The sequence below is a fragment of the Heloderma suspectum genome, chromosome 1, assembly GCF_057233095.1.
Source record: "Heloderma suspectum isolate Gila_16-S chromosome 1, 16-S_ref, whole genome shotgun sequence".
NCBI classification, from domain to species: Eukaryota; Metazoa; Chordata; class Lepidosauria; order Squamata; family Helodermatidae; genus Heloderma; species Heloderma suspectum.
The window spans coordinates 38,502,465-38,523,203 of NC_139458.1; the positions used below are offsets into that span (position 1 = coordinate 38,502,465).

The 20,739-nt window shown below is 45.2% G+C and overlaps 1 long non-coding RNA gene across 3 annotated transcripts in view; it reads left to right on the top strand.

Annotated features, from left to right (window-relative positions):
- The first annotated feature begins 1,548 nt into the window (after window positions 1-1,548).
- LOC146357139 (uncharacterized) overlaps window positions 1,549-20,739 on the top strand; it is a 37,470-nt gene continuing 18,279 nt past the window's right edge. The window contains exons 1-4 of one of the 3 annotated variants that reach the window (XR_014788667.1): window positions 1,549-1,818; window positions 2,608-2,685; window positions 6,224-6,286; window positions 10,071-11,439. This is a non-coding gene — a long non-coding RNA (uncharacterized LOC146357139). Of the gene's footprint in view, window positions 1,819-2,607; window positions 2,686-6,223; window positions 6,287-10,070; window positions 11,440-20,739 lie in introns of those variants that run through there. The other 2 variants (XR_014788671.1, XR_014788673.1) reach the window with 2 other exon arrangements.

Consider the following 20,739-nt stretch of genomic DNA (forward strand, 5'->3'; position numbering starts at 1 on the left):
TGAGCTTCTCCTAATTTCAGCTGAAGGCCCTTACCAAGACAAGTACGCATATCTATAGGACCTTTCCTGTAAATCTGATGCAGTGACATGATCTGCTTTAGGATATCAAGCAAGGGTGAAACAAAGGTTGATCATTAATAAGCACCATACAGGTTTGCTCCTAGGAAGGCAGGTTGGGGGTCTGTATCAAGCAAAGGTCAGACACAAGACTTGCAGATTATGTGCAATTTCTACCATTTAACCCGTTGCATCCCTGACTCTCTGTGACAGGAATAAAGCAGATTGTCACCTTAGAGATGGGAAAAGGCAAGAGTAGGGATGTCAGAGAATTCCGCCACAGATCGAATTCCCTTCAGTCCGTGCCACAGAATCCTCTGCGGAATGGCACCACGAGGTCCTTCAGAGCCAGCAGTCATGTAGCTTTTTTTCGTCATCCGCAGAGTCGCAGAATTTTCATAAATAAAAACGCAGTATAGTATGTTCCAATAATAAATACATAAGTTTTTTTTTAAAAAATGAATTGTGCTCACCACCTCGTTTGTGGGTGTTCTTTTTAAATTGAAATCCCCCATCTCTGTTTACTTTCAGCCAAAACACTTCCTCCTCCTAGGGGCTTCCCAAAAGAAGCCTGTCCTAGGTGTGCCTGAGCAATGCACTCTTTGTTTAAAGCAGCACTGTTTTAAAGAACGAAAAAACCTTTTAAAATGACCATGCCAGTCCTGGAGCCCTGCACGGGGTATTATTATTCTCCCTGCTAACCTTTATATTTCCACATCCAGCTCATGATCAAGCAGTCACACTTGTACAAATGCAGCATGAAGGGAAAGAGTAGCAAGCTTCTCTTTGTTTGAATAAAAAGCACACTCTGCACATGCTCAGGGAATGGACAAAATGAGGAATAAACATACCAGGGAATATGAAGAACTGTATTGTTCCGTTATGCATGTGTGTGTGTGTGTGTGTGTGTGTAGATTCTCTCTCAATCCAGCTGTTTCCCTGGTAGGTTTATTCCTCATTTTGTCCATTCCCTGAGCATGTGCAGAGTGTGCTTTTTATTCAAACAAAGAGAAGCTTGCTACTCTTTCCCTTCATGCTGCATTTGTACAAGTGTGACTGCTTCAGAAAGAACTTTCCATTATACTGTCTCTTTTTCATGAGTTTCATACCAGAAGTGTGGTGTAGTGGTTAGAGGCCAGCCCAAAGTGAGATAACTAACAGGAGGTTTGATCATGAGCTGGATGTGGAAATACAAAGCTGAGCTGGGGGCAGTGGAGTGCTGACATGGGTAGGAGTAAGTCACATTGAACTCAATAAGACTTACTTCTGAGTAGACATGCACAGAGTTGGTTTTCCTCTCCATTTTAGCCTCACAGCATCAACAACAATGCTGGATGTGGAAATATAAAGCTTAGCAGGGAGAATAATACCTCATGCAGGGCTCCAGGACCAGCAGGGTCATTTTAAAAGGTTTTTTCTTTCTTTAAAACAGCGTTGCTTTAAACAAAGAGTGCATAGCTCAGGCACACCTAGGACAGCCTTCTTTTGGGAAGCACCTAAGAGGAGGAAGTGTTTTGGCTGAAAGTAATTACTGCACGTCTCAGGGCAGGGGGAAAAATATGTAAATATCTATGAAAAATAGCCATTCTTACGGAAGTTACACAGACTCACGGAGATGGCTGGGCACCGGAATTATGGTTGTCAGTATGGATTTATCTTCGTAATTTTCGGAGCAGAAAAAAAGAGAGGAGAATTCTGGGGGCTTGTTAAGGACGGAACGGAGCACTGGCTGCAAACTGCGGAAGTCAAGCGGCACTGAAGGTACACAATTCATACATTCCTAGACAAAAGTGAGACACTGCTCAGTTTAATGGTTGATTTGGTATGGTGATGTGACACTTTGTTGGGGCAAAAGTGTGATGTGTATGTGGCTGCATTGTCTCATATCTCTGAAGACTTGCTTTTTCAACTTGAAGACTGGGAATCCCAAAGTAGCTGAGTTTATTATGTTATTATCAGTGAACCAGCTTTGTACACTGGCAATAAAAGTGATTATGGTACCACTTTACCTGATAAATTCTGGAAGCCAAATGTAGGCTGCTAGGGAGGAGAATAAACTCTGAGGTCATAATGTAGTGCTTTCAGAAATGCGATTTGGTAAATGCACAAGGCCAAAAAGATGGGCAGAGCTGTGGTCTCTCAGTGCATGTTTGGGATGATGTTATCAGAGAAACATGTTTAAAGGTGCAATCCTATGCAAGTTTAGACAGAAAAATGTCCTACAACTTCCAGCATGCTGGGAGTTGTAGGACTTCTTTCCATCTAAACTAGCATAGGATTGCATCCTAAATTTGCTAGGCATTAGGGAGCTTAACAAATATTGTTAGACAAGAGAAAAAATGTACACAACTGTTGAGGTATGCTTGAACTACAATAGAACCAAACTGTTGAATGAATATATATATATATATATATATATATATATATATATGTGTGTGTGTGTATATATATATATATATATATATATATATATATATGATAGAAAGACTAGCAACAGAGAATTTAAAAAAAATATTTTGAGCTAAATGTTTTGGCTTCCACCTTCATCAGTAGCTGTGCTGTTAAATGGATACCAGGAGTCAGGAGTGGCAGTTTGGAGATGAACATTCCTTAGGAGAAAAAACAGAGGTATGAGTGGTATAATGCCTATGAATTGTCCTCCAGATTAAGGCCATTTGGACTAATAGTTCTGAGACTTCTGTTTGTTCATATCAGTGTCGTGTGTGTGTGTGTTAATATAATGCCCCTTTCACTTTTACTCTTGTGAAGAGGTGTTCACATGCTACTTGTCCTGCCCTTGAGGTCATGCAGTTTCCTATCCTGACACCCATCAGTTAAGCATGGACAGCTGATGGGAGAAATCCTATGTGTGTGGAGACCCTGTGCAATCAGGGATCCAGGTCCTGGGAAAGCCTATGTCAGCCATCCCCAGTGTGGTGCCCTTCAGATGTCTTGAATTCTCATCAATCCCAGGAGCACAGTCAATGGCCAGGAATTCTTAGAGTTGTCGTGGTCCAAAACATCTGGAGGGCACCAAGTTGGGGTAGCCTGGGCAACACACACAGAGGTATATGCATGTAGGTTTTTTCCCTGCGGATGTCCCCAACTTATATATGGACGTCAGGGGTAGATGTTGCTGTGTGACCATGGGGTAGGCCCAAAAGGGCAGCTTCACTGCCACTTGATTACATGAGCATCCCTTCACTTGAGTAACTTGGAACTTTTAAACCCAAGTTTTGGGAGACAGCTGACAAGTGGCGAGGAGTTTCCAGTTTGTAAGGACTTATCCTTCAGGGATGATATTCTAAATATTAAAGGTTTTCACAGTGAGACAGTATCAAAGTGGATGAGCATATAGAAACTGAAGAAAACTGTTGTAAGAGAGTTTCAGAGGTATTCTTTAGCTTCCACCCAAAGTCAGACCCCGGCTTCTTTTGAAGGATCCCAAAGTATTTCATTTTGGATGTAAGAGAACTGAAATAACTTAAACAGTCATCTTCACATCATTCCAGACACTCTTCTCCCATTATGTCACTTGTGAAAACTGGTCAAGGATATTTCAGCCCACCAACAGATTCTTTTGCTTCTGAGGATTTGGGTTTCTTCCCCCTAAAACTCAAGGATATCTGTTATATATCAACAGGGGGAACAGAGTTTTAGGGGGACTCTAGAATGCAATGTAAAAATATAATGCAATGTAAAAACATTATGTTGAAATTGGTATAACTATTTCCTGTCCATGGGACAGTGAGAGATACGAATATAAATAATTATCTTTTTGTAATAATGTCCTGAGCTATGAAATGGAGGCAGTTCCTTTTAGGAATGGATAACGCAGCCTATTTTTGTACACATTTCCTCCTAAAATATACATTTTTGTACACATTTTTCAAGCCAAGAACTGCATCACAACGTCTTGAGAAGTGTGCAATCTGAAGGATAGCTGTGTTCCAATCTGTATATTAGTATGGAAGTGCAAATTAGGTCAGTTCACTTAAAAATGCAGACTGAACAGAACTCCCCAACATCACCTCTACTTCCATATTTCAAATGCTGCCGTGTAGATTTGATAATGTGAAATAAGCATGCCTTGTTCGATCTACTGAGATCCATCAATACTTTTTCTGCAAGACTGTGACTTTGTTTCCGTTCACAGAATACCCTGGAAAAATCGGGATTTGCTATGAAATTCCTATGACTGAATCATAATTAGTATGTGTTGTGTGTGGGGGGGGGGGGAGAGAGAGAGAGCTGTTTGTAGTTCCTTTATTTTGTCTTTTCACAAGTTTACACTAAGTCGTCATCTCCAACAAACTGTGCTGGACTACCACATTATTAATTGTTTGGATACAGACAGCAATTAAATATAATTAGCAGACTGATTATCATTTGCCAGTAGATTTTGCTAAGAATGCATATGCTCCTTTGGGGAGTTGCTTTCTATTTCCTGCACCACTGATCTGATGCTGTTTAGAGAGAGCTTTCCCCCCACTATTTACTGCTCCAGTGAGCTGGGGCAGGAAGAAAGTAAGTGTATGAGAATATGCATGCACTGGCCTGTGAATAACTCTATCACAGAGAGTGAAAGGCTGAAGCTTCAAACCAGCTTTGTTGCCAAGCAAAGATGCACAAGCATTATATGATGCTCATTAGGGGGTGCATGAAAGGAAGGTCATCACACTGAAGTCAGGGGGTGGGGGAGATACAAACATTTCCACTGCTGGGGTGATGCCTGCATACATCAATCGGATAGATTGTTTTTTTTTTTTAAAAAAAATATTTTAATCTTTTTCTATTTGAGGATAAGACTATCAATGGCTACTAGTCACACTGGCTTGATATTATCTCCAGTATCAGAGGCAGTATGACTTTGAATTAGGGCTGTGTGTGTGTGCACTGCTTCAGTCCAAACGCCAAATCCTGAAGCAGATCGGGTTGCTTTGGGCTGAAGTGGTGCAGTTCTGGAGTGGGTCAGGATCAGGCTGAAGCACTCCAAAGTGGGGTGGATCACCTCAGGACACTTTGGGGGCACTTTGGCTCGATCTGGAAAGCCACCCCACCCAGCCATGCAAGCCCTCCACTCCTCACCTGGACCCCTGGGGAGCACCTGCAGCCATCTTGGAGGGAATCGGCGTTTTCTTTCAAAATCACAACTCTTCTTCTTCCGGTAAGAGGAGTCACCATAAAAAATAAATAAAAAATAGACGACTCCCTTGCAGAGGCTGATGGCTGTGGGTGCTCCCAAAAGGTCCAAGTAAGGAATGGGGAGTTTCACGCAGTACAGTGGTGGGGTTGGGGAGGCTCACCTGGTGGCAGTAGGGGCACCCGCTTCGGGTCTCTGGATCTTGCTTCAGCTCCAGAGCCCGAAGAGGGTCAGCCCGGCTCTGGAGCAGGCCGAGGAGGGTCGGGGCCAATTTGGGTCCTCCAAAGCAGCCTCTGAAGCGGGCTGTATACCAGTTGCTGTGGAATGGTGCTATTGAGCTCGTGTCCTACTTGTCAGCTTCCCATAGGCAGCTGTTTGGCCACTAGGAAGACCTTTGGTCTTACCTTTGGTCTTACCCAGCATGGCTCTTATGTACTTTGCTCTGGGACACTTTTTCTTTGTTCATTAAAATAATAATAATAATAATAATAATAATAATAATAATAATAATAATAGTAATGATGATGATGGTTAAAAAAGGAAAGCAATCAGCAGAAAAATGAAGGAGAGAGGTGACCTCAAAGGAACTCTAAGAATGTAAGAATATTTATATATTGTTCTTCATATATAAATGAAGAACAATATATTGTTCCCCACACTCCTTTGTTCCCATAAACCAAACAAATCAAACAATTGTTTTCCTTTGGGGGAAAGATGTCTGTACATTTTTGAAAGCAGGCAGCTTGTAATCAAAGCTAAGAATTTGGAAGGGAAGTGAACAGGATGCAGTTACGCTGTCCATATTTCAGAATACTTGCTATGACATCTCAGGAGGAGAGCCTATGTCTCTGGATAAGTCAGTATTCTGCACACGGATTTGTTCTACACAATCAAATGGGTCTAATATATGTGCTAGTTATTCATGCCAAAAGCACTTTCACCTCAGCAAACAGACAGAAAGGGTGACTGTTTCTCAAGTTCTGGCTATGCTAGTCAATAATGTTTTTTCTTTTCTTCCTGGAGCACCTCCTTTGGAAGCAAGTGGGAGATGGTGGACTGCCTTGGTATCTACTCCCTAAGGCAGGGGTAGGTATGGATGTACAAGAATTTCATTTCAGTTTGCAAATCGCTTTAAAATGCCCCTTTCACAAACCTGAACCTGAATGGGAATGCACGTTCTCCTGAGTTGTAGGTTCGCAAAATGTGCACTTTAAAAAAATGCAGACATTTAAGAAACGCACAACTTGAAAAATGCGCCACTCAAAGTGTGCATTTTAAAAATGCCCACTTTAAATCTTCCCATTTTCATGCTTTAGTCAATAAGGGGAAAGTGCATACTTTTGAAAAATGTGCACTTTTCCCATTTGAATGAGCTGAAAACAACAACAACAAAAGGTCACAACTGAGAATGGGAGCAAGCCAAACCAAGCTTTGAAGTAAATTTCAGAGAATTGAAACAAGTTTGAACATCCTTGATTCTCCCATACCTAGGGGTAGGAAACTTCCACTGGTCCAGGGGCCAATTTCCCCTCACTGGAACCCTAGAATTGCCACTGCACAGCCAAATTTACCACCGTACTTTGGCAGTGAGGTGGTGGCATAACCCCCCACCCGATTTTCCATTAAAACAAGGCTAATGGGGAGCACATACCTTGTTCTAAAGCAGCATTCTGCTCCCTCGAGGCTTCTGGGAGTGCAATTTTGCTTTAAAACAAGACACACTATGTTTTAAAGGAAAACATGAATTTTTCCCCTGTTGTGACACCATCACATTTTGGTAGGGATGTACGAAAGTCAGTTACCTTTCCGCGGATTATGTTGATGGTGTGTGTGGGGGGGAGGCGTTCTGTCCTTCCTCCCGGAATCCTCGATGGGGGGGGAGACGATCCATTCCTCCCACCGGAATCCTCCATGGCCGGCTGTGCTCTGTGGCAGCTCCGCAGAGCAGCCAGCCTGGCCCAGGCCAGAGCCGTCCGCAGCCGGATTTCCGGCCGCGGAGGGCTCTGGCAAAAAACAAAACAAAAACAAACCGCGTACACAAATGGCAGCGGCTATGGCCGCCACCATTTGCGTTCCTTATTTTTGGCCGTCTTAGTATACATAAATATTTACGTAGTCTATGACGGTGAAAATAAAGGGGAACGCAAATAGCGTAGTGGGTGCTATTTGCGTCCCTTTCTGATTCGCTGTTTTAGCCTACATAAATATTTACGTAGGCTAAAATGGCAAATCAAAAAGGGACGCAAATAGCGCCCGCTATGCTATTTGTGTTCCCCTTTATTTTCGCCGTCATAGTCTACGTAAATATTTATGTAGATTCAGACAGCCAAAAAGAAGGAACGGAAATGGCGGCGGCCATAGCCGCCGCCATTTGCGTACGTGTGCGTGTTTTTTTAACCCAGCTGTGATAGGCTATGTAAATCTTTACGTAGCCTATCACGTCTCTGTTAAAAAAAACCAACAACCTCCAGACTGCAAATGGTGGCAGCGGCAGCCGGTCGGAAGACCAGCCGCCACCGCTGGAGCCGCCGCCACCGCCCGGAACATCCGCCCCAGGTAAGTCTCGTCCCGGGAGGGATCTGCAGGGTGGCGGGGGTGTGGCAGGCTGTTCTGCCACGGAGTTCGGGGGGGCCGAATGCACTGGCATTCGGCCTCACCGAGATCCGTGGCGGAATTCTCTGACATCCCTACATTTTGGCAGTAAATTCAACAGGGGCAGAATCGGCCACAAAGTCAGACGGAGAGTGGGTGGATGGATGCATGCTGGCCACCTCTTCACTAAACCGACCTGCCAGCAAGTTCACTCGCCATTTATGGACCATTTCCCACATCTCTTTTGCCTTTGCAGCCAGTTGACATACTTTGGGGGTGGGGGCAGGGTGGGGGGCAAAAATTGACTCAGAGTCTTCTAGTTGCTGACCTCTCTGTTATGAGGTATATAAACAAAGGAAATAATGACAACAAATGCTCTTCAGATGCACTGGGTCTGCTTTATTTTTTAAAATTTATACTTTAATGTATGGAAGTGCAGGCCTTTGAACCTTGCTGTGAATCTTGCCTAGCTCTTGAAACCTGAAATAGAGCCCCTGTGCACTCACCTACTGACTCCCCTTGCAAAATTGAAATAATTAAGAAGCTCATGTAGTCCTGGAGCTGGATCCCTTGTTGCTTGTCTCAGGGCAGGGAATTTGTATCCTCCCTTCTTAAGGAAGCAGCCAACAGAGTCAGCGAGAGGAGCAAATGGTATCAAAAAGAGAGTTCTACGAATATACTGCCTTTCCCAAGGTGGAACGGAGAGTTCTCTGTGGCAGATGCAGCCAGAGGGCAAGGAAGAGGTCTGCTGGAATGCTGTAGCAAATTCCTGGGGGACTTGAAGTCTTCTCATTAGAACTGGGGGAGCTAACAGAAGAAAGTGCTCTGGGATATGAGGATCATATTTTGGAAATTGGGTAATTTTAGATTTAGAAAAATAAATATATTAGTGGTTGTTGGCTGGGAAGGCAGTTTGTTGTGTGAAAAGAGTGGCAGTTGCTATGCAGTCACATAAGAGAATTTCATCCCTTACCTTTAAGCACAAGGAAGCAGCAGTGGAGGAAGGTATAGGGCTCCATACAAGATCACAGCTGTTGAGCGGATAGCTCCCCTGGCATTTTGAGTAGTAGAGATCTGAACCGATCAGATACCGCCTTTGGGGGGACTGGGTCAATGAGGGCACAGGAACAGTGAATGGGCAGTCATTATGTCCCTCCTGTGCTCTCATTGGCTGTGTCTCCCGAAGGCAGTGTCTGATTGGTTTAGACCAATGCTACTCAAAATGTAAGTTAAAAAACGTTGTTTTAAAATGACGTGTTGCAGTGCAGGTTTGCCCAGCCTGCTGCCATGGTGATTCCTTTTGCATCCAGCCAGACGAGACTGCACTTGGAGTCAGCAAGGAAAGGGGGGAGCCACTGGCATCACAAGTTTGAGGAGTTTGGGGGGCCCTCAGTACCCTGGTGCCCTGGACCTGTGCCCCAACATCCAGCTCCGGCTGCGTCAATGGCCAAGCATCATTATTTCTAGTGCTGTGCCAGAAATTTCTACTCTTCCATTTCCAGCATTTCATGAGGGTGGGGTGGGGGATGAAAACTCTGGAGAAAGGGGCTGGGAGATGTGAGAATTTCAGAGAATTCTGTCTTGGAGAGGGGAACAGGGTTTCCACATACTTTCTGAAGTGTAAGCAATTCTTGAGGGGTTCTCTTTCTATTCTTTATTTTTGTAAAAACAGCCACCACACTTGCAGGAGCCCAGGCCTCTTCTCCAGCCTGGCAGTTCTTTCTGAACTCCCAGGAGACCATGTGATCTCATCCTCTCCAATAGGCATTCAGGAACAACTCCTGGCTGGTGAAAAGGGCTCAGCTCCTGCAAATGCAGGGGGTGTTTTTATAAAGTAAAAAATAAAAAGAGGAGCCCTCAAGAATCGTCTACACTGAAAAGGAACACGAAAACCCTGTTCCCCTCCCCAAGGCAAAAATTATCTGAAATTCTCCCCCTCCCTGCAAAAGAGGCAGAAAAAACAATGCCTCTTTTGCAGGGAGAGAAAAGTTCCTGAAAATAGGGGGCAGGTTCCAGCATAGAACTAATTATTTCCATATTTTAGTACATGGTGTTAGAGGGTATGAAGCAGTGGAGGCTGGTGGCTCCAATGGCTTGGGGTGGTGAATGCACTCTGGGTTTCAGTCAGACCCAGTCAGCACTCTAAACAAGCTATCCGAGGGGCTGAAACCCAGAGCAGATTTACTGCCCAGTCAACATCAGAGTCACCAGCCTCCACTGGTGTGAAGGGAGCTAATGGCTGGTTTTGTTTTTGGTTGTTGTTTTTTTCCTTGAGCAGAAGCTGCAGCTTTACTCATCAACACTGAGGAGGTTTGAAGCAGTGTGAAAAATGACAATTTCTGCTTCTAGCAAACCAATCGGAGCGAGAGGACCAAAAATGGCTTCCCACAAATGGGTGGACAATCTTTACAAACCTGGTCCAAGGGAATTGATGTCATGTTGAATAGCTTTGTGGCTACAGGAAATGATAGCATGGAAATGCCATGTGGAAGAATAAATGAGAAAGCAGAAGAAAGCAAAGTGATGGATCTCTATTTCCTGGCAATTCTCTTGAGCTCTTAAACTAGAGAAAACAGCAAGTTCCATTCCATGTAGAAATGCATGGTGCTCCATGGAGCAACAGCCCATTTGTGCCACAGTGGGGCTGGTTTTTACTGAATCAGATGCTGCATGGGTCAGTCAGAACCCATCTATCTGACACACTATGGTGCATGCCATTTTATACAGCTCCCACAGTGCTATCTATTGTACCAAAAACTTATGTACAATAGCTGGACCTGGGTTAAAGAGGACGCTTCAATAGAATTCATAAAAGCCCTGTCAGATTTTCATGCTGAAGGGTTTTTATCAAATAAATCCGAGGAGTTGCAGCAGAAAGAGCACAAACGTTTCCAGCTGTCCAGCTACTGAACACGGTATCATTCATTTGTTATTTTTCTTCAGGTACCAGCCTCCTTCTTTCAATATTAGCCTTGGGACATGTGTTGACGCCTTGTAATTCAGAAAGCACTTCTAATCTCTGGATGTGAGAGGGGCAGCTAGCTCTCAGTGCACCAGGGAATTAATTAAATGAAAGATCGGCCATCAGGACTGGAGACATTTGTTAGACATATACGTAGGATTAACCCGATGGAACAACTGAGGGCATTTTTGCCTATTCAAACTGCGGAAGAGTTTTTTTTTTTAAAGGGATTTTCACATAAGCTGTTTTGCACTTAAAACTGTTTACAAATGTGACTGAACAGTGGACCAACTCAATGTTAAGATTTAGTTATACTACTATTTAGCATTTCTATGATATATTAGGGTGTTGTGATTTTGAATATTTATCACATTCATGCCCTAAGGTAGACCATAATAGTCCCATTTTCTAGATGAGGAACTGCTGTTGTGAAATGAGTAGCAGTATATGATCTCCAGTGAAGTAATCCCATGGAAAGGCCACTGTGGTGTAGTGGTTAGAGTGTTGGACTAGGACTGGGGAGACCCAGGTTCAAGTCCCCACTCATCCATGAGGCTCACTGAGTGACTTTGGGCCAGTCCTTAGGTCTCAGCCTAACCTCACAGGGTTGTTGAGAGGATAAAAGGCAGGATATAAATGTAACAATAAATAACTAATTAAATAAATAAGATGAGATTTAATGCATAAAATGGAACTCCCTCCCTGGACAGGTATGTGGTGCCACCTATCTCCAATCATCCCAGAACTCAAGAAGAGCCATGCTGGATTAGACCAAGGGAACATCTAGTCAAGCATTCTGTTCCTACAGTGGTTTATGGGAATCTCATAACAGGACATGAATGCAATAGCATCCTTCCACTTGTGTGCCCCATCAACTGGCATACAGAGGCATACTGCCTCTGATACTGGACATAATATCCAGCCATAATGATTAGTAACCATTGATAGCCTTATCATCCATTATCTTCTTACCTGTTCCATGTACCTATGACTTCTCACCTTAATCTTAATTCTCACCTATAACCACACTTAACTACATTAGTCCACATTCCTCCCTCCATAATCTCATCACTCTCTCACTCTTTCACTCTCACTGTTGCTTTCCCATTGCCTATCTTGTATTGTCTACCCTAAATTGTAACCTCCTAGAGGGCAGGGAGCTCCCTTGGGAACTGGAATGAAGTCCAGGGGGCCAAATCTAGTGCTAGGGATGGACGAAAGTCCCTTACCTGGTCCTGCAGCTTGCTTCGCGGTGGGAGGGAGGCGCTCCGTCCCTCCCCCTGAAATTCTGGGTGGGGGGGAGGCGCCCCATCCCTCCCCGCCGAAATTCTGGCTGGGGGGGAGGCGCACTGTCCCTCCAGCCAAAATTCTGGCCAGGGGGGAGGTGCCCCGTCCCTCCGGCCGCAAATCCTCCTGGCCGGCCGGGATGCAAATGGTGGCGGCTGTAGCCACTGCCGTTTACGTCCCTGCAGTCAGCCATGATAGGCTACGTAAATGTTTACGTAGCTTATCACGGCTGACTTTGGGGGAAAAAAAAAGCGCATACGCAAATGGCGGTGCCCATGGGCGCCGCCATTTGCGTTCCTTATTTGGGCACGTGTAGTCTACGTAGACATTTACATAGACTATGGCGAAAATAAGGGCAACACAAATAGCGTTGCCGTTATTTTCACCGTAGTCTACGTAAATGTCTACGTAGACTACACGTGCCCAAATAAGGAACGCAAATGGCGGTGCCTATGGGCGCCGCCATTTGCGTACACACTTCCCCCCCCCAAAGTCAGCCGTGATAGGCTACGTAAACAATTACGTAGCCTATCACGGTGTTTTTTGAAAATCTAGCCGTGATAGGCTACGTAAATCTTTACGTAGCCTATCATGTTTGTTGTTTTTTTTTTTTACTTGGAAATGGCAGCGGTGGCAGCCGGTTGGAAGACTGGCCACCGCTGCACCGCCGCCAGGAGCCGCCACCGCCAGGGACATTCGACAAAGGTAAGTCCCATCCCAGGGGGGGGTGGCGGACCGTTTCTCCACCAATGCGTTGGCATTCGGCCTCCCGGAGATTCGTGGAGAAATTCTCCGACAACCCTAAGTGAAACACATTGAACCCCACCCCCAAATGGATTTCTCTGACATCCCCACATGAAAACTTCTCCTCTATAAGACTGGAAACATTTCTCAGTTGATCTGAAATACATATACACTACTATGCTTTGTGTCTTCCAGTGTACCTTCCCTTCCAGTGCAACTTCCGAATACGTCCCTTTCGCAAGGGACAGGAATTCTTGAAAACAGCATAAAGCAGTATAATTGGAAGAAAGCCTCACTCAGGTCCATTCTAAACTACTCTATTTGCTACAGGGACTTGGCCTCTGCATACGATAAGCAGTCCCTGCACTCTTCTAAATCTAATAAGCTGGTTTTTAATTCACCGAGCAACATCATTTTCACTGTTACAGAACCACAAATCCTATTAAAAGAATCAGACTAGGGTATGTTACCTGAAAACATGACTGACATATATGGCTAGCCAGATGCATCTATATTTTTCTTCTCGTTTCCACTGGTGATAGGCAAAGTCATAAAAAATACATAATTGTTAGAATTCACTTTAGGGAGGTTTCCAAAGAGCAAAACACCACATACTTATAAACACACATCTGCCAGTTTATTTAAGTTTATGGTGCTGAAATGTGCAAAGGGAGTTTGTGAGAAAAGTGGCAGGGAAATGCCTGGTTAAACCTTATATTTCCTCATTTTATGTTGCTTAGATAATCTCCACTGGGCTATATACTGCATATTTCAACTTCATGATTGAGAATCAGTTTTTATGTTGTCAGCTGGCATGTGGGAAAGCCATATTCAAATCCTTAATCATGGAAGATACTGGGTGGCCTTCAGTAGGTCACTAAGTGGTGCCTCATGTGAAGCAGAAGCAGTCATGACATGGGAGGTAGTGCCTAGGGACAGGAAGCATGAGTCATCACACTTCCTGTTTTCCTCAGACTTCTGGGTCTTAGGCAAAGGTAGCAGAGATGCATGCATGTATCTCCTGAGGTAAGATGTGTATTCTCCCTCGTGAACACAGAACATACATCTAGCTGTGGGTGATATGTGTCTCTCTCCTGCTTCATATGGCACCTGGAAAACAATTATTTTTCTGATTCCCTATAGCTTTCTGGACTAGAGGTCTGTTCATAAACGTGGAAGCTGGAACTGTGCATATACTGCTGCACAGAACTGAAACCTTGCTGCTTCTGCATCTCATGTGAATCCACCCACCCCTTTCATCCTAATCAACATTATAGGGCTGTTGTGAGGATATAATATTGATCTGAGCTCCTTTGAGGAAAGGTAGGTGTATGCACATGTAACAAATAAATAATAAAATAGGACTTATGAGAGAGCAAGAGACAGAGAGAAAATTTCCAAAACAACCCACCCACCAACCAGAAGAAAAGATTATACATACTTATATACATCAGGAGACATTTAAGCCATTAGGAGTAGTGAAATTATGATTATTTTTCAGATTCCCTATGCCTTTCTCTGGACCAGATCAGGGAAGTCTGTTCATAAGCCTGGAAGCTGGAATTTTGCATACGCTATTGAACAGATCTGAACTTGTGCCATTGACTTCACATTTAAAATATTCATAACAACCTTAGACACCCTGTCTCCTTCTCTGTTGGAGTAGAATATTTGTGTACTTAGCATTTTGAGAATTAGAACTCTTAGGGTGGGATTTTAGTAGTGACTGATGATTGCATTCTTAAATATCAAAGGCACCAAGGGCAGATGTCTTAGTTATTGCATGGCTCATTAACACGACCAGAAGAGGCTCCCTTGTCAACTGTTGCATTTTGCTTTTAGGCCTGAGATGCTCCATTCCACAATTTCCACTTGGAAAAAAGCCACAGTCATGTACTTAAGCATCCACCTTGTCAATTTTTATGGTATACAAGTCCTGAACATCTGCTTATCAAGCAATGGACTGGACTGCAACAGTAAATAAAGAGAAATGTAACTGGATAGTTTGTGCACAACCTTAACCATTGAGAATTACACACACACACACACACATCATCTGAACCATCTAAAGAACATTATGTATAGTTTGGCTCTTAGGATAAAATGCATTTGTGATAACAAAGAAAACTTCTCAAGAAGATGTAACAAACTTAAGGAATATTTCTAACAGTGCGGATACCCTAGTCACCTAGACTACTCATCAATCCGGAATCAGTAATATCCAGGGATACTCTTCTTTATGAAGCAAAGGGTAACTCTTTGAAAGAAAATCACATTCCATTTGTTGAGGACTACCATCCTGCTGTCCCTGAGTACCACCAGATAAGTAAAGATAGTTACCCTATTATATGCTATTGTGCTCATTTAACAGAAGCCATTAATTCTCCACCATGCATCACATTCGGAAAGCCACCCAATCTGCATAACTAAGCCTTTAGAGTGGCATTTCAATATTTTAGAATGGGGAAAAAACTGGACAAAAGCCAGGACACCATCAAATGATCAGTGGTGGTCAGGGGAAAGAAGTGTGGCCTTCTGTGGAACTCTGGATGGCTGGATGGGGATTCTTACCAAAAATCTGAAGCAATCTGTTGTAAGACATTTCAACTCTCCTGCATATGGTCTCTCAGATTTTCAGTTGCTTCCAATAGAACAAACAAAAGACCTAAACCTGTCCTTTTATGGTTGATCTTGTATTTCCCTACTGGTCAATCACAGCTCTCAATGCCTCCCTCTGCTCTTTGGGCAGCTTCTAGCATCCGTAGCTCACTTCCCTGTGTGTTCACCCATAGTTGCCCTTATTTTCGCCGTAGTCTACGTAAATCTTTACGTAGACTACAGTGACCAAATAAGGAATGGGAATGGTGGCTCCCTTTGGGGGCCGCCATTATCCATACACGCTTTTTTTTTTTTTAAAGTCACCCGTGATAGGCTACGTGACGATTTACGTAGCCTATCATGGCTGACTTTGCAAATCTAGCCGTGATAGGCTACGTTAATCGTCACGTAGCCTATCACGGGGGCATTTTTGTTTTTTTTTCTTTGATTGGAATGGCGGTGGCGGCAGCCAGTCAAAAGACCGGCTGCCACTCCCGCCCTGGACGAACACCCGCCGAACCGCTGGCCGGACCCGCCGCCAGGAGGGACATTTGCCAAAGGTAAGTCCCGTCCCAGGGGGGTGCGGGGGTGGGGGGGTGCGGAGAATTTCTCCCCGAAACTTGTTCGGGGGGCCGAACACGTTGGTGCTTGGCCCCCCGAAGTTTCGGGGAGAAATTCTCCGCCATCCCTACAGTCAGGAAGTTTTTCCTGATATTCAGCCGGATTCTGGCTTCCTGTAACTTGAGCCCATGATTCTGTGTCCTGCACTCTGGAATGATCAAGAAGAGATCCTGGCCTTCTTCTCTGTGACAACCTTTCAAGTCCTTGAAGAGCGCTATCATATCTCCCCTCAGTCTTCTCTTCCTGAAGGCTAAACATGCCCAGTTCTTTCAGTCTCTCCTCATAGGGCTTTGTTTCCAGTCCTCTGATCATCTTTGTTGCCCTCCTCTGAACCCTCTCCAGTTTGTCTGCATCCTTCTTAAAGTGTGGTGCCCAGAACTGGACACAGTACTCCAGATGAGGCCTAACCAGTGCTGAGTAGAGGGGAACTAGTACTTCCTGGGCTCAGCCTCTCACCCTGGCGTCCAGCAGGTAAAGGGAGGGAGGATAGGATAGGTGCCTCCTTCTTCCCTCCACCCCCACCTGCTACAGCAGCGGCAGCAAGGGACAAGCTGGTCATTTGCCGTAAGGCTCTTGCACTTACAGAAAATGACCAGCCTGTCCCACATCACTGCCGCTGTAGCAAGGATGGGGGAAGGAGGAGAGGCACTGCCTTCTTCCCCTCTTGGCAATAGGCGGCTGGCTGGCTGAGGGAGCGGGTGCCTGTGCTCTTGCCCGACTCAGCACGCCACGAGTCGGGCAAGAGCTGAGGTCCGCGAACTGGCATCCAGGGGTCTGAACTGGCAACTTCTCACCGGGCTTCAAGCCCCAACCAAATTCTCGCGCCATCCCTAATCCTAATAGATAGGTAATCCAACCCACATACAGAGAACATAGGAAGCTGCCCTTTACTGAGTCTGTTGGTCCATCTAAGCCCAGTATTGTCAACATGGACTGGAAGCAGCTCTCCAGGTTCTCTTGGAAAAGAATTATTCCAGCCCTACCTGGAGATGCTGGGGATAGAACCTGGGACCTTCTGCTTGCAAACCATCTGCTCTACCACTGAGATATGGACTTCTCACAAGCCATATGTCTCATTTTTTTCATCTGCATGAAAAATATTTCAATACCAATGAATATAAAAACATTAAAACACCAACAACAAAGAACAGCAACATTCTCAAAACTCCAACAGAGCCCCACCTTCCTTCAGTCCAAATAATTGTTTGGTGGTGGCCTGTGGAAGGGCTGGGCTGGGCTGGAGGCAGCCAGATCTCCATCACTGCAGAGATGACTAGGTGACAAATGGGGTGCTTAGGATATTGTTCAAGAACCCAGTGAGCAATATGCCCCAGGGTCATCATTGGTTTGGCCACATTGTTTACTGGGGCAGCTATAGTCTGGCCTTTCCATTTCTGTCTCACTCTGTAGCCTCTAGAGTATGAATCCTTGGTTTCTGGCCAATGATAGGGGCCTAGTGATTAGTGATGTATGAAAGGGACTTACCTGGTCCCGCAGCTTGCTTCGCGGTGGGGGGGAGGCGCTTCGGTTCTCCCCCCGAAGTTCAGGCCGGGGGGGGAGGTGCCCCGCCTCGCTGGGCCGAAATTCAGGCCGGGGGGGGAGGCGCCCCATCTCGCCCGGCCGAAATTCAGGCCGGGGAGAAGCGCCCTGTCTCCCCAGCCATGAAAGAAAAAGTGAAAAAAAAGAGCCCATGATAGGCTACGTAACGATTAACGTAGCCTATCACGGCTAGATTTCCAAAGTCAGCCGTGATAGGCTACGTTAATCGTTACATAGCCTATCACGGGTGACTTTGAAAAAAAAAAAGCGTGTATGCAAATGGCGACGCCCATGGGCGCCGCCATTTGCGTACGTGCTTTTTTCCCCCCATAGTCACCCGTGATAGGCTACGTAATTATTAACGTAGCCTATCACGGCTGACTTTGGAAATCTAGCCGTGGTAGGCTACGTTAATCGTTACGTAGCCTATCACGGGTTTTGTTTTTGTTTTTACTTTATTTTGTAATGGCGGCGGTGGCAGCCAGTCAGAAGACCGGCCGCCGCCCCGGCCCCCAACGAAACACCGCCGAAATGCCGCTGGGACCCCCCGCCGAGAGGGACATTCGCAGGAGGTAAGTCCCATCCTGGGGGGGTGGCGGGGGGGTGGCGGAGAATTTCACCACCAATTTCAGGGGGCCGAATGCATTGGCATTTGGCCTCCCCGAGATTCAGGGAGAAATTCACAGCCATCCCTACTAGTGATGGGCTGTGCTCAGCTATGTATCCTTAAGATATGTGATGGGCTGTGCACAGTTGTGTATCCATATGTACCTGCTCAGACCCTAAGATCATCTTCAGGAATCCTTCTCTGGTAGCTCCTGCCAAAGGAAGTGAGGTGGGTGGCTACCAGAAAGAGGACCTTTTCTGCTGTGGTACCCCAGCTGTGGAATGTGCCCCCTAGAGAGGTTCGTCTGGCACCTACGTTGTACTTCTTCAGCACCAGGTGAGAAGACCTTTTTATTTTCCCAGCATTTTAGCATTCTAGTCTTATAGCTCTGTTTTTTCAAACCTGTTTTTTCAAACTCTCCATTGCTGCTAGGTTTTATTCTGGCTGTACTTTGATCTTGTATTCTTAAGCTTTCATATTTTATATTATTTTATGCTGTGCTTTGTGGTTTTAATTTTTGTGAACCAGCTAGAAAGCTTCAGCTAGTGGGCAGTATAGAAATGAAATAAATAAATAAAGATAGTGGACTGGGTTTCTAGCCATGTCTCCAAAACTTGTGTGAGTCAGCCATACAAGTGACTTGATAGAGGGCTTCCATGAACACATTCAGCTACCTCTTATCCTTATGCTATTTGATTCAGCTTTTTCTTTAATGTTGCTGCAGTACATAAGCAAGGTACTGATCCTTGCTTATGGAGAAAAAAGGAAAAGAAAATCTTCAAGTCTGTGGGCCAGAAGGATTGGTCATTATACCAACTGAAGTGAATCAATGAGGCAGCTTTTCTTTGATAGCCTATGGCCCTAGTAAAATTATTAGCAACAATGGCCATCTGTAATGACTGAGTAGCTTTCACTGAAAAAATACTTTGTGGAAAGAAAGAAAGAAAGAAAGAAAGAAAGCCAGCCAGCCAGCCAAAAATACATAACACTTGTTTGGGACTGTAAGTCTGACACCTTTTGCCCAATTAGGGCTCAAAAGAGCTCAAAGTGAACAGAAAAAACAATCTGTAATGTATTGAAATGATTTTAGGGAGCATAACTAAAAAGGTGCAGAACACACAATGGAAAATCTGTGAGGGCGCAAGCCTATGCATATTTAGACAGAGAAAAGGCCTACAACTCCCAGCATGCCCCAGCCAGCATGGGACATGTTGGGACTTGTAGGGGTGAACGAAAGTCACTTACCTTTTCTCGCAGCTTTTTCGCGGTGGGGGGGAGCGCTTCGCTGCTCCCCCCGCGAAGTTCAGGCCGGGGGGGGAGGCTTCCCGCCTCGCCTGGCCGAAATTCAGGCCGGGGAGGAGGCTTCCTGCCTCGCCCGGCCGCGAACACGAAAGTAAAAAAAAAAAAAAAAAGTCCCCTGATAGGCTATGTGACGATTCACGTAGCCTACCACGGCTAGATCTGGAAAGTCAGCCGTGATAGGCTACGTGAATCGTCACGTAGCCTATCACGGGTGACTTAAAAAAACAAAAAAAAAAGCGCGTACGCGAATGGAGGCCCCCATAGGGAGCCGCCATTCGCGTTCCTTATTTAGTTGCTGTAGTCTACGTCAATGTTTACGTAGACTACGGCGAAAATAAGGGCAACGCAAATAGCGTTGCCCTTATTTTTGCCGTAGTCTATGTAAACATTGACGTAGACTACAGCGACCAAATAAGGAAGGGGAATGGCGGCTCCCTATGGGGGCCGCCATTATCCGTACACACTTTTTTTTTTTTTTTTTTAAAGTCACCCGTGATAGGCTACGTGACGATTCACGTAGCCTATCATGGCTGACTTTGCAAATCTTGCCGTGATAGGCTACGTGAATCGTCACATAGCCTATCAGGGGACTTTTTTTTTTCTTTCTTTCATTGCAATGGCGGGGGCGGCAGCCGGTCGAAAGACCGGCTGCCGCTCCCGCCCTGCTCGAACACCGGACGAACCGCCAGCCGGACCCGCCGCCGGGAGGGACATTCAGGGAAGGTAAGTCCCGTCCCGGGAGGGGGCGGGGGGCGGGGGGGCGGAGGATTTCTCCCCGAAACTTGTTCGGGGGGCCGAACACGTTGGCGCTCGGCCCCCCGAAGTTTCGGGGAGAAATTCTCCGCCATCCCTAGGGACTTGTAGGCCCTTTCTCTGTCTAAACATGCATAGGATTGCACCCTAAGTCAGGGTTTGGAATTTAGATTTCACATATGGATAAAATTGTTCACCGAGGGTGAGGTGTGGTCTGTCTTTGGCATATTAAACCCTGGTTTTCCACAATTTAGCCTGTTATCTAACACTGAGCAATGGTTGGTCATAACTCTATTGAGCTAACATTCCTGGTGAACAACAGTACTACACACAAACACACATTTGTTGGCCCAGTTCCTTCCAAATACATGATTTTTTAAACGGAGTGGTTGGTACCATCCTGAGGGATTCTCCTAGATATATATTTTTAAATAGTCTATATCCCTGGTAAAATTATTAGGGTGCAATCCTATGGGTTGCACTCTCATTAAACAGAAATTTCGAATCTTGGAGCCTTATTATTATCTAGTGGCC